We start from the raw sequence: 15,000 nt of genomic DNA on the forward strand, positions 1-15,000 counted from the left end.
TACACCAACATCTCTGATACATTAGCACTAAGGGAACACTGAATGACCTGGTGGTTTATGTCCATCTAAGATTACCACAAAGTAAAAGATCTCTCAGCAAAATTATGCAACATTTTAGCCACACTATTGCCCCGATCAGATCAGTGAGCTGGGATTTTTTATTCTAAGCTACTGTTACGGCAACAGACAACAACTCAATGTCCACTATGTGAAGGAGCCACACACATGCCTGCTCCTCTCGTTAACTGAGATAAACTGCTGGCATATTGGTTTTACATCTATACTGTCCAGTTTCTCCTGGTGGACATACAGCAGCATTGTTTAATCTCATTTGAATCATTGTTGACCTTAGCCATGTTTTTAGTCTTCTGAGAGCACTGAAGCTTCTTTCAGCCTCAACTGAGGATACTGGGATGACTAAAAGCAGCCTGACAACTGTCATGATAATAAATACTAGTTAATCTATAGCACCAAATCATCAGTCAGTCACCCGTGAGCTCGCCTCTTCACCTCTGTCTGAGCTACAACATGGCAGAGCTGCCTCTGTCACCTGATGAATAACAGTGAGACATTCCACATACATGCAGTCACACATGTGCTTCAAATACAGTCACAAACCAACAAGTCATCATCCAGTTTCACCTGTGATTCTTGTATCACCATTGCTCTCTGAGCTTTGTGTTGGTTCTTCTGTCACCTGACAAATAGGACATACATGACAATAAGAATAAAATGTGCAGCTGCTTCAGTGTTTCTGTCACTTTGTGCAGATCTTGACTCATCAGTAATGTTTGTAGGCTGAGTGCATTTTAAAACTGTGCAAACTGCACTACAAGGTGGAATATTTGCAAAATCGTGACTACATGATATTTTGTCTCAAAAATGAACCCTATGAATATGTCAGTGCCATTAGGATGAAATTATTGTGTCACCAACATTTTGACGTTAGACATATAATTTTAACAGCCTCTGTAAACTAATATCCTGGCTGCTCGAGGCTGCCGTTTTCTCCGACAGCTTCAATCAAAATTAGAAATGCTGCTCTGGGAGTGCTGCCTGCTGTGCAGTTAGTTTCCAAAACACGTTATTCATGGCTACATACAATTTTAGACAGATGTGGGCCAAAGCCGAGCATAGCCTGTAACGCTTTTATGACGGACACATTTTATGAGTGAACTTGAGTTTAAGTGACTTACAGGTTTCTTTGAAAAATACTTTCTTATATCCAGGTTTTCCTTTTTGCTGCCATCCTCTCCTCCTTGCAGGCCCTCGCAGCGCAGGCTTGCTGCTGCTAAAACCAAACAGAGCTCCCTGAAAGGCACAGCCAATCACATTGGCCATATTTGTCACATGACGTAGGACTCCGGTAGAGAACGTAATTTAACTCTTTCTGCACCGCTGGGTGAATGAGACGTTGACAGATCATTTTTTTTCTTTCTATCGGGTTTGATTTTCTTTACTCGAAGAGATCAAATTATTGGTGGGGACAATTCAATAATCGCTGGATATTGGTGGGGACACGTCCCTTCCGTCCATGCCGATCTACGCCCTTGATTCAGAGCCAACGACAATATTGCTACGGTTAGTTACTGACTCTGGCGTTGCTCATAGACACCAGAATGCCTGTCGGAGCTGCTGGCTCAACTAAAACACTGGTTCTAAGAGCAATTTCTGAATACTCTAATACATAAATAAAGTAAATAGATAAATACATGAATAAAGTAATACATAAAAGTACTACCAAAAACACATTAACTCTAATGAAGTATGGCACTAAAGCCAAGAACTAATACTAAAATTAAGAGTAGGATATGTTAGCAAGACTGTTACGTTAGCTAGGTATAGTTAAGCAGTAATTAGCTTAAACTCAAAACTCCTACATAACTCAAAGGAGCTTGCAAAGAAAAGCGTCTGGACTTCTTTAAGTTTACTTGAAGACGTTTCACCTCTCATCCGAGAAGCTTCTTCAGTTCTAAGGTCAAGTGGTGGAGAGTCCCAGATATAAACCTAGTGGGAGTATCGCCCCACAGAGGGACAAAAGGACCCCCTGATGATCTTCTAATCGCCTGAGCCAAGGTGTGAAACTGGGTGTGGGTCCCAATCAGCCAGAGTTTCGGGTGTGATCATTGTGAAACCTGGCCCCACCTTATCATGCGAATTCCTGAGGTCAGATGGCCCAGGATGTGAGTGGGCGTTAAGGCGTCTGGGAAGGGATCTCAAAACTGGATTATAGATGGCAGAGAGTTGGTGTCGTAAACCCCCGCCTCTGTTCAAAGATGGTCGCTCACAGTGGACATAGATGGCTTCTTTCACTCCTCTTTCAAACCATCTGTCCTCTCTGTCCAAAATGTGAACATTGGCATCCTCGAAAGAGTGTCCTTTATCCTTAAGATGCAGATGGACTGCTGAGTCTTGTCCTGTGGAGGTGGCTCTTCTGTGTTGTGCCATGCGCTTGTGAAGTGGCTGTTTGGTCTCTCCAATGTAGAGGTCTGGGCATTCCTCGCTGCACTGTACAGCATACACCACATTGTTAAGTCTGTGTTTTGGCGTTTTGTCTTTCGGGTGAACCAGTTTTTGTCTGAGCGTGTTGCTGGGTCTGAAATGCACCGGGATGTCATGCTTGGAGAAAACTCTCCTAAGTTTTTCTGATACACCGGCTACATAGGGGATGACAATGTTGTTGCGTCTGTCCTTCTTATCCTCCCTCGTTGGTGTCTGGTCTTCTTTTCTGTGCCTCTTTGCTGACTTTAAGAACGCCCATTTAGGATAGCCGCACGTTTTGAGTGCTTCCTTTACATGTGTGTGTTCCTTCTTTTTTCCTTCAGGCTTAGAGGGAACATGTTCTGCCCGGTGGTGTAGGGTCCTGATTACTCCAAGTTTGTGTTCCAAAGGGTGATGGGAGTCAAAGAGGAGGTACTGGTCCGTGTGTGTGGGCTTCCGGTAAACTTTGGAGAGACCAAACAGCCACTTCACAAGCGCATGGCACAACACAGAAGAGCCACCTCCACAGGACAAGACTCAGCAGTCCATCTGCATCTTAAGGATAAAGGACACTCTTTCGAGGATGCCAATGTTCACATTTTGGACAGAGAGGACAGATGGTTTGAAAGAGGAGTGAAAGGAGCATCTATGTCCACTGTGAGCGACCATCTTTGAACAGAGGCGGGGGTTTACGACACCAACTCTCTGCCATCTATAATCCAGTTTTGAGATCCCTTCCCAGACGCCTTAACGCCCACTCACATCCTGGGCCATCTGACCTCAGGAATTCGCATGATAAGGTGGGGCCAGGTTTCACAATGATCACACCCGAAACTCTGGCTGATTGGGACCCACACCCAGTTTCACACCTTGGCTCAGGCGATTAGAAGATCATCAGGGGGTCCTTTTGTCCCTCTGTGGGGCGATACTCCCACTAGGTTTATATCTGGGACTCTCCACCATTTGACCTTAGAACTGAAGAAGCTTCTCGGATGAGAGGTGAAACGTCTTCAAGTAAACTTAAAGAAGTCCAGACGCTTTTCTTTGCAAGCTCCTTTGACTACGATGACCTGGATGACTGAGAACCTTCACAGACATATCCTACATAACTCCTATATTTTATATAAATTCAAAGTTTCACATTCTTCCAGAAACCCGGCATATTTTCAGTACATTAAGATAAACTGGTAAATGATACTTACTGTAAGGTCTGACAACATACTAGGTGACGTAACGTCCATCTTTGCCTCCTTTGTCTCAGTGGCGCGAAAAGATAGCGCCCCCTTCCCGCCGCTGGTATGTTATGTTGCTGGGCAGAATTTGTTTCAATTTTCAGCATGTGTATTCTTACTCATTTAATTTCCTACTTTTACTTCAATTGTATTGCCCTAGTTCACATGTTACGGTCAAAATTAAGCCTGTTCTGTGTGGATATTTGTGGTTATAGTATAGCCATGGCCAGTAATTGGTATGCCACACATATTGAGAATGAATTAATGAAATTAATCTTCCTTCAGAATTTTAGTACACCATACACACTTTGGTCCACATTACATTAACAAATGTTTTGTTTGTTGAACGTAATGAGGAAAGGATTATGGAAAACAAACAATAACTAAACATTTTATTTATTCAGTTAATATAGTTATAATACATTGTTAATGTACAATTTATTTCACTAAAGACAGGGCTAACCTCAAATTACTGAGCTGCTAATTTTAGGTCCTGTTGTTAGATTCTGAAAATAACACACAAAATGTGTTAAACTGTGCAACACATCAAGTGTGTTAAGCGTTTTACACATTTCTTCAATGTTTACACATTTTCTTACACATGTTATGTTAAAATTCACACAAAATGTGTTAATAGTGTAACAACACATTTTTTGTGTCATTTTTTAACACATCCTTTAGGGGGACCTCCCTATTTATATCATAGTTTATGATATAGCACGTATATTTCAGTAATAGCCTACTGATTTCAGTGTAGTGGTGAACAGTCACACAGCTCACGTAGGCGTTATCTGTGATACTCCTTAACTATAATTTATCCAAGTTAACTTCAGTTAACCATTCAGACGGTTCTTTTGCAATGAAAAACATAAACACTCATGCTGCCGGTAGGTTTCCTCAGTGCCAGCTGTTTAAATTACAGCTGCTTATGCAGTAACCATGGTAACCATGGACTCTGAGCGACTGGATCGACGCAGGTCAGACAACAATTTTACATGTATGATCTTAAAACAGGACAAAGCCACTGTACGTGCTGGCCTCATATCAAATGTTTACGTAGACTATGTTTGACGTATGTTTTATATTTAATCTTTCTTTTGGCTCTCGGAGGAGGCGGACACACTTTTTCTCCTCTCCTCTCCCTTATCTTCCCTGCTTAGTTCTTATGTCCTTGCCTAGTCTCGTGTTTTTTGTACTTTTGTACTTTACTTTCCCTGGAACACTCTCTCACAGTCTGTTTCAAAAACCTAAAGAGAATTATGGATTTGATCAACTGGTCTCTGAATGCTATTGACACCCTTTTCTCAACGAGAAGTCTGGGCTCGGGTGAACCCGAGTGTCCTGGAGGGACTTTCCTTGCCGGATACATGATGGACGGGTGGCAGACATGGAGGATCGTGTGCCTGGCGGGACTGTCGATCGAGGACGCTGAAGATATCTACCTATTCGGAACCATGATAACAGGGTTCTTGCTGATCGGTGTTGGCTTGGCCCTGGCTTATTGGAGAATTAAGAAAGTGGAACCAGCTGTTCAAACCCCCCCACAAGGCTGCCCGCTGGGATTGAAACGATGGGACGAGGCACGACTTCTCAGAACGGGCTCATTGAGAGCAGCATGGTTGGAGGTTGGAGGTGCTTACGGCCGCAGTGAATACTCAGAATAAGACCCCTGAGCGTACATTGGATTACATCAAGGAAAAGTCCACTCAGAACAACACCTCTGAGCAGAAGTTTGATTACATCTTGGAACAGCTGACTGCGGTCGTGAGGTCACAGAATCTGCTCTTTGAGCAAAAGAATGACAAGACCATGGAAATGAAGGTTAATAACATCATGGAGAAACTCGCGGCTATCCAACGGGAGATTGAGAGACCAGTGTCGGAGTGTTAAAGAACAGCTTGAAATCCTCATGAGTTGTTGCAAAAGAAAAATTACCATCATAATGCGGCTACCCCTTCGGCACCAGCTGTGGGCTCAAGGCCGGAGCCGAACAAAAACTCCCTGATAAAGACTGTGTTGAGTCTGATCCCTATCCCGGAGCCACCTCCAACGCTTACCTTGTGCTATGGTGTGTTGATATCTGTGCATTCCTGTATTATCCTTCTGCGTTACACATTTCGATGTTTTTGTCCTCGCTACCTAGCCTGACCTGTCTCCCCAATGTGATGTTTGTGTATTGTATGTACGGTCGGCAAGGTCTGTGGGCAAAAGACCTAAAACTGACAAATAAAGGCTATCTCATTTCATCATCTCATCTTCGCTCTCAAACATTTAAACAGCAGCGAGTCTGCAGTTGAGGGAACACAAACTCAAACTGTCGAAACAGGTTTGATCGTTTCTTGCGTGGATTAATTTGGTGATTTATTAAATGTACAAATGTTTTTCTAATCTGCTGCTGAGTCTCTTACGCTGATGAAAATGCAGAAAACACAGATCACGAACACCTGTTCAACCAATCACATTCATTCCACTTTGATCTGCGACAAACCGACGCGTTCATCTCTGTTACAGTGTTGCGTTAGACTGCTATATTTTTGTGTTCTTTATATTGTAGATTTCCACATCTCTGGAATAGTTGGCAGTAATAAGGATGATTTTCTGTAACATCATATAGATATGAGCCGTGACATATTCGTAGATGACCGTTAGATTAGTTTGATGCTGCCGACACTTTCATGTGACCCAGCTGGGAAACTGTGTGTTAACTCAGAGAGCTGAAGATATCGTGGAGATGCTGACCTCGCTCCGTGGTGTACAGGGCCGTTTACCCTCATGATTAATATTCACAATAAAAATATTAGCCGAACATCATGAAGTCTGTATGTGTGTCATAGTGTCGAACAACCTTTGTACAGTTAAACCTAGCAGCTACTACATGACGGAAACACCAACGTTATTTCTTTTATGCATTTATACACAGGTCACATCTCCGAAATCATCGAAGCGCTTTTGCAAAGAGGCTGTATCTTGACAAACCGACCAGACATCTGAAGATTAAACCGCTACATTCTTGGCTAAAAAAAATATTAAAACGGTATTTGGTGACACACAAACAGGGTTTTTCAAAGTTCAGTTCTGTTAGTTTCAACATGCCGGTTGTTGTGTGCTAGAAACAATGTCCACCAGGCCAAAGCAATGGTTTTGACTCAATCAGCATTAACCCCGCCCCCTGAGTTTGATGGGTGAGGTTGACAGATAAAATAAGTTCATGGTGAGACCTGAAGGCGTCAACTGTGCCAAAATGGATTAATTAAATACACCATTAAATAATTATTTAAATGTGGCAATAATTAATTAAAATGTGAAATAAATAATTAATGAAATGTGTCAAAAATATTTATTTAATTAATTATTTACAATTTTAATTAATTATTGCCACATTTAATTAAGTATTTAATGGTGTATTTAATTAATTCATTATGGCAGTCCTGGCGTTCCATAGGAGTACAAGTGAGACTGGCTTCGGTGCACTAAGTTGAACCAGCCTATTAGAGCAACAGTGATGATATTTATGATATTGTAAATAAACAAAAAGCTCCAGGACACTGTGTTGACACAAGTGCTGGGCACACTTCCTTGTTTGGCTTTTTGCTCGGTGGAAAACCCGAGGTAGAGTTTTGCTGTTTTTGCACTTACCAGGAATAAATCAAGGAGCCGATTAAGAAACCCAGAGTGGACTTTTGTTTTGGGATGAACTCAGTGTCATGGTCCGTGGTCCTGTGTCTGTGGAATGCGTGATGCTCGGGTAGCCACACCCCCGGGCTGGGCCATCACCGGCACACCTGCTCTCCATCGCGGTGATTACATGAAGAGCTACTTAACCCGGCGCTGACGGATGCTCCACGCCAGTCCGTTAATCACCTCACAGTGGTTTCGACCCGGCGTTCGGCGTCTGCCACCTGCCTGTCCTCCGGCTCAACTGGATCACTCGGTGCTTCATCTGGACCCATTCACTATCTCCACGGACTTCCTGCTCACGGACTGCCACACTTCCCTCCCGAGCTCCCACGGTCCCGCTCTATCGTAAGCCCCCTACTCTAACTCAGTCCTGATGTGTTTTCCCCGCCTCCCGGCTCCCTAGTAATCCTCTCCCCTTTCTATTGCAGCCTCCCACGGTCCCGATTCCGGCTTCCTCGTGTCATTGTTTCCCCGGGTTTTTAGTTCCTTGTTTTGCTCCCTAGTTTTCCCGGGTCGCCTTTCGTTATTATAATAAAGTGTCTTTTCTGCTAGCGCTGAGTCTGCTTCTGGATCCTTTTGTGCACGTGCGCCGCGGCGCATGACAGTCAGTTACACTTTTTGTAACTTTTTTTAAAATTTTTTGGTAGTTGGCTGTTTTGAATATATTTCTGTGTCTATTATAAATTCTAAGGAGACAAATGGTAGAGAGTCCAAGGTATTAACTCCATAGTAGGATTTGCTCCTTAAGAGGTTCGTTGACACTCTATTGATCATGTGCCCCCACTAAAAGGCAGTTTAAGCAAAAACTTGCTCCTGGATCATAAATATATATCAATACAGAAAACATAATTAGGAGACGTTTGAAGCTTTAAGTCTAACAAAGTACAGCAAAAAAGATTACACCTGACCGAGAATGTTAATCTTCTTCAGGAAAAGTTGGTAGAGAACTGTATGAGCAGCTTTGATGTCACGGCTCATCAGATGTACTGGTGATCAGTGTTTCAGAGGTAAAACTGTTTTTGCATGTGAAACCACCCCACCCACTCGCTGATCATTTACAGTGGGGAAAGAGAAGAACTGAAATCGTCAGTAAACACACGCACACACCATGTTTGTCAGTAAACCTGCTGATCTCTGCTGTGTTCAGAAGCAGTTTGATAAAGTGACTCTATAAACTGAGAACAGAGCTTTCCTGAAAACACACACACACACACACACACACACACACACACACACAGTTCTCCAGGATGTAATTGGGTATTTTCAGGACAGCTCATAGCTCATCTTTACAGGGTTCTGCTTTGTATTACATACACACACAGCGTGAGCTTGGTCTGTATTGATAACCAGCTGATTGACTGAAGAACCTGAAATTGAGGTAATTGGCCACAGGGGCCATTAATACTGTGTTTGTGTGTGTGTGTGTGTGTGTGTGTGTGTGTGTGTGTGTGTGTGTGTGTGTGTGTTAGGGTTATTTAAACATTTGAATCCAGAAATTCAACAATGAGTTTCTGTGAATAAACTAAAACACTTTTTATTTAAATCAAACTGATTTCAATTCACCATGAACGATTATTGATCATTTTGCACCGAGCTGTCTGGCTGAACTCAAGCACAGGACTCAGGAATTAAAGTTCAATGAGTTTATTTACAGTGTTGGTGCAGATAGTACTATATACAAATTATTTTTCAAGTGCTCAGTTCAAAAGTTCAATATGTGCAAACATCCAGTGGAATGAAGCTTCAGGGAATCCAATCCTCTGAGTCTCCCGAACAGGATCTCATAACATCATCAATCACCAAAAACTCTCAGAACTCCACTGGGCCACAACACTCGGGTGAAGACTGAAGTTAAGCTTAAATAGCAGACAGCTGATTGCCAGACGATCTGCTGGTGCTCGATTGATTCAGGTGGGTCCAGTACTGGGTCAAGATTCCAAGAGGATCCTGCAGTAGTAGGTCAAAACACCCACACACAGAGAGAAAGAGAGGGAAAACAAAGGAGAGGTCACCGAGCATGGTTTTGTTCAGGACTGCCGAACCTAGGAACGTTCTTCAGGGCCATACACCTCCCAGTCCACCAGATGTTGAAGAGCCCCTCTCAGTAAGTGAGTGAGACAATAGACAGTGGTGAGGAGGGCTGTGCGAGTGCATCGCAAAAACACATAAATATGCCTGACACCCGTAAACGAAGCAGCATCTGGCTGCAGTTTAAAGACTTTTTTGTCTCGGTCTTGGTCTCGTCTCGACTTTGTCTTGGTCATAACTCGGTCTGTCTTGGTCTTGGGCTTGTCTTGATTTTGGTTTAGGTGGTCTTGACTACAAGTCTAGTGGGGGGAGGTTGGCCAGCAGGTACAACGGGCTGCAGATAGAGGATTTTAACTGGGAGACATGATAGATGTTATGAATGTGCATATTGCACTGAAGTTTTAGGTGAACAGAAACTGAGTTGGAGTAAATGGAGTCCAATAAAGTTTGGAGAGAGTTCGTGAGACTCGGTACATAATGTTTTTTGTAGAAAGCCAAACCTTTTATCCTGGACGGTAGTGAGGTTCTTTGTTGTGGTGTTGGTCTGTGAGGAACTTGTTTTGCTCTTTTTGACCCAGACCAGTTGAGTGCTCCAAGTGGATGAGTTAGATGATACTACACATCAGAACAGCAGAACTTAGTGGGAAGTTAATTTAGGACCCTGACCGGAAACAATATCCACCGGGATACCATAAAGCCAAAACACGTGGTTAGAACCAGTTCCAGACCAGGGACTCAATCTCCCAGGTAAGTAAACCAACTATACGGGTAGGAGGCAGGCGGTGGATTCTTCTGAGGAGGAGTCAGCAGTATAGAATTGTCATGACAAGGCATCAGGTTTGATGTTGTTAAAGCTGGGGCTCTAGGTGATCACAAAGTTAAAGCAAGCAAAAAAGAAAGGACCCACCTGATTTTCACTCGCTTGGTTGCTTTGACGTATGCAAGGTTCTTGTGATCTGCCCATATGGTAAATGGCCTGTATTTATATAGCGCTTTACTAGTCCCTAAGGACCCCAAAGCGTTTTACACATCCAGTCATCCACCCATTCACAAACACATTCACACACTGGTGATGGCAGCTACATTGTAGCCACAGCCGCCCTGGGGTGCACTGACAGAGGCGAGGCTGCCGGACACTGGTGCCACCGGGCCCTCTGACCCCCCAAGGACACAACGACCGAGACTGTCCAAGCCGGGGCTCGAACCAGCAACCTTCCGATTACAAGGCAAACTCCCAACTCTTGAGCCACGATCGCCCCATAAGATAAACAGGTGCTCAGCCCCCTCCATCTAATATGTCTATTCCTCCGGTGCCTTTTTCACTGCCAGTAGTTCCGATCACCGACATCATAATTGCGTTCTGCTGGAGAGAGACGACAAGAGAAAAAAGCACAAGGGTGGGAATTACCTTCCTTGGATTTTGAGAGAATGGCCCAGACTCCGGTATCTGAAACGTGCACAACACAAACTGTTGAGTAGTGTCAGGCTGAATGAATACCGATACAGTGGCGAACTGGTCCTTAATAATGGTGAAGGCATTATGGGCAGCACTGTTCCACACGAACTGCACCTTGGGAGAAATCAGAGTAATGAGAAGTAAAGCAATTTTACCGAAATTTCACATGAACCGGCGGTAAAATTTGGCAACCCCAGGAAACACTGAAGGTGCTTTGAGAAGTAGGTATGGGCCAGTTCAAAACTGCCTGGATCTTTGCTGGATATGCCCTGCTGTGTCCTTTCTCAACCATATGACCTAGGAAGGAAATACTATGGGTGTGGAATTCACATTTCTCAACCTTAACAAAAAGTTTATTTTCAAGGAGATTTTGGACAACCATTTAGATTCTCTCCAAGAGGAGAGGATAATAGATGGATAATGCCACCTACCAGTGAATTGGTGATGTACTTTTCCATAGCTTCAAGCTAGGGATGAGTGTTAGGGACTTCAAAAATGCATAGTTTAATGTGTAAATGAGACTGGAAGCAGAACTTTGCAGAACTTTTCAATTTTGCCCATCAGTATCCCTACTATTACTACCAGGCCCTGTCTCTTGGCCGATGAAGGCGTGTGTCAATCAGATCTCCTTTTTTGCAGCAACAGAGGCACTCACTCGCTCAGTTGTGTCATGGGCAGGCACAGCAGAGCTGGATCGGTTGCTCTCCGTTGTCAGAGTCAAAGTTCGGGGTCCAAGGCTCTTCAGGGGAAGCTCCTTCAGAGCCGGAAGCAGTGCAGCGCAGGGACCACTGGATTTGTAGTTTTTCTTTGGGTGGAATTCACTTATATGATCTGAATACACAAGGTGATTAAGGTATCAAGAGACACAGGAAATTATTTTGCAGATTTCATTTCATCAGATAATCTGTCCAAAAATGCTCCTCATGGCGCTCGCTCCTCCATTCCTGCTTCCACAGCAAAAATCCAAACATCCACGGAATCATCCACAACGCTCCACTCACCTTGGCCTTGAGAAAATCATTTCTGGGCCGCTGCGTCTGAGTTGGTTGCCTTGTCGTAAACATTTCTGAACCTTTCTGAAGTCTGCGTAGGATAGATCGAGATGTGACTTTAGGACCGCCTGGGCCCACTGGAGACCTCGGTCCCAGTCAAGAGGCTCGTGTCATGTAGCCGTGGTGAACATGTGACCTTCACCTGCTCTTTGACTGGATCACAAGTCATGCCATCTGGACAGCATACACCATCGGGACAGGTCCCACAATCAGGACAGGCGCACCTTTACAGGGCGACACGCCATCAGAATATTACATGCTTAGGGATAGCATACACCATCATGAGGCAGTGGGTGTCCTGTCCATGATGTACAGATGTGTTACAAACGTGTCACACAGACGGGCATGTAAAACAGACTGAGTGCTGTTGTTTGGTTGTTTCCCGTCTCTTCATCTCTTCCAGCTGATTAATAAATGAAAGACACGTGTGAATAAAACATGAAAGAAAAGGTGAAACTGCTGCACTTTTAAATTTTTTAACACAAATTCATCGACTTCCTGTTTAGTTCTAGTTGAAATAAACATCAAAATTGAGCTCAGGGCTGCTGGCTCTGATCATGATTTTGGGTTACTGATCCATCATGTGTAGTCTGAGTATTCAGTCAGGTGACCGCTGTCATCATGTGACACTTTAACCTTCTTGCTCCTCAGAACGTTAATCCCTCCGACTCCATGACTGTGCTTGAATGACACCATAAGGATGAACCACGAGCATCGCCCTGCCCCGCTCCTCTCCTCCTCTCTGCTCCCCACCCTTCCTCTCTCCTGTCCTCCTCCTCCTCATAGTTTTATTTCCTCTCATACTTCACTTCAGGATGTCATAAATAATCCTGACCGACTTTCTGTTTTTCAGAATAAAATTAGCAATCACCATCTGCATTTATATAACTTACCCCCCCTCCCCCCAAACACACACACACACACACACACAAAGAAACACACCCAATTTAGTGAATAATTTCACAGCAGGTTTGCTCATTACAACAAGACCAGAGTGGATATCACTGATTAGACATGCAGCACACACACACACACACACACATGCACAGAGTTCAGTGTGTTTGACTTTATTAATAATTAAGGAGGTGCAGTTTGGGGAGAAAAAAGCTGATTTATGACAAACCTTTCACCTCTCACCCTCACAGTATTAAGAAGCTACTCTCCTCTTCATGCTCCTCATTGGTCTCTCTCACTGTGGCCCCTCCTCCTCTTGTTCTGTTCTACTGTCATTGTTCATCAGCTGTTTCCTCTGTGTTGTCAGGGGAAATGTTTGTGTGTGTGTAATGGTTGTCATTAGTTAACAAAGCACTGTGATCACAGCTCCTGGCCTCTCCTCTTGCTTCGATTGTACCTTCCAGGTGGAGGTGGTCTCATTCACACCTTGAAGAAGTCCGTCTTCATGGGTGTCACATGTCACAGACTGTTGTCCCTTCAGTTTCTGTGTGAATGAAAACCCTGACCAAGGAGATGACTTGGAAACCTCCAAGTCACATACTGGACCACCTTAACTGGCTCTTTTCGATGTGGTGTAGCGACTTCCTGCGCGCTCCTCCTGAATGACTGGACTCCTTACTCGATCTCTAAGGCTTAGCCCAGACGCCATTATTCATTTCTGCTGCTCATTCTTTTGGTCGCTCCCTGAGCTCGTGGTCATAGCTGAGAATCAACTGTTAAATTTAGCAGCTTTGCCTTCACGCTCCCCTGTCTTTTCATCACGGTACAGCATCCGCAGCACTGCCGGCACTTCACCAATCCACCTGTCAATCTTTCACCTCTGAGGGTGAAGAGCCCAATACACTTGAAGCATGCACTAAACCGTCATCATTTGATGCCAACAGGAGACCCCCACCACTTCACCTAGAAATTCTGCATATACAATTTATGAACATAATCTGTGACAAAGTCCAGCCCTGACAGAGTAATGCCAGTAATAACTGACCTACTGGCAATCCAAGCCAAGCTTTCACCATCGTGGTGGTGTGGGGTTGAATGGCCCATGACAGGGGAGAGATACCCCCGCAGGGCACTGTGAGCCACAGAGTCCATATGTCAACAAGCAGGAACCGCCACTCGAGTCTGCCTGTGCAGATCCACCCTCCTCGACTTAAAGCATTTTGCAGAGTTGTACCAGCCAGGACAGACCCACTAAGAGAGCCTTGAGAAACTTTATCCTCCCCAACTGAGATTTTTTAAACTACCTCAGAAATCTCTCAGTCAGAACATGCTATATCATGTTTAGGTGGAAACTAGCGAGCTAACTTCCTGCTAACTTCTAACTCAGTTAAACTTCATAAATTCTGTTGTCATGGATGCCTGGATGTTAAACTTAATTGTTACACCTGGTAAAGCAGCAACGCTGATCATTTTATTAAAGATGAAAGAATTTAGACAGTTTTTAGCTCTCAGTGATGCCGCAGTGTTTGTGTGACTTTGGGACCTGAAGCTGACGGAGTTTAGGACCCAGATTACTCTGTGAGACTTCTGACTACTGTAGCCGTAATGCTCCGACAATCCATCAGCGGTGCGGCTTCGTAGCTACCAAAGTTGTACTAAAACATGATTTGGCAGATTTTTGAGCGCCGTGTAGCACATAAAACCGTTTCAAGGTCAGTAAGCACAACCAGAACTCATGCATAAGGCGCACCGTCGATTTTTGAGAAAATTAAAGGATTTTAAGTGCGCCCTATAGTGCGGAAAATAAGGTAAGCTTGACTCACGTCTTCTTTCAGCATGACAGCTCCCTTCACCTCTGATGTCCTCCGCCTGCCACCAGCTACAGCCACAAATCCTTGCACCCATTCAAAGTCAAATTAATCTGTCCAGCTTTCAGTCAACTTTCAGATGCCACACCTGGTCAAAGTCCTGTGAGCGAGATAGCTCTGTTTGAGTGGGAACCCTGGACTTGTTCTGGTCTGCACTTGGTCATTCTGACACATTTATCCCAAATTTAACTTTAATTGAAAACTGGGAGAGCGTGGATGGAGGATAATAAAGGAGGTTGGAAAATAAAGAAATAAATGGGGTTAGAAGAGGAGGAAGAGGAGGAGAAGAAAGAATGAAGAGAGGAAGTCAG

At 44.0% G+C, this 15,000-nt stretch overlaps 1 protein-coding gene and 1 long non-coding RNA gene across 4 annotated transcripts in view; one reads left to right on the forward strand and one right to left on the reverse strand.

The window, feature by feature from the left end:
* The window catches only part of LOC146380999 (uncharacterized), a 9,706-nt gene extending 8,421 nt beyond the window's left edge, over positions 1-1,285 (reverse strand). The window contains exon 1 of the long non-coding RNA XR_014800973.1: positions 1,197-1,285. This is a non-coding gene — a long non-coding RNA (uncharacterized LOC146380999). The remainder of the gene's footprint in view (positions 1-1,196) is intronic.
* Positions 1-15,000, forward strand: part of tcerg1l (transcription elongation regulator 1 like) — a 101,891-nt gene that overhangs the window by 45,088 nt on the left and 41,803 nt on the right. The window lies entirely within an intron of this gene.

Source organism: Perissodus microlepis, chromosome 8 (genome assembly GCF_051167445.1).
Source record: "Perissodus microlepis isolate ML-2025 ecotype Zambia chromosome 8, ASM5116744v1, whole genome shotgun sequence".
Taxonomy (NCBI): Eukaryota; Metazoa; Chordata; class Actinopteri; order Cichliformes; family Cichlidae; genus Perissodus; species Perissodus microlepis.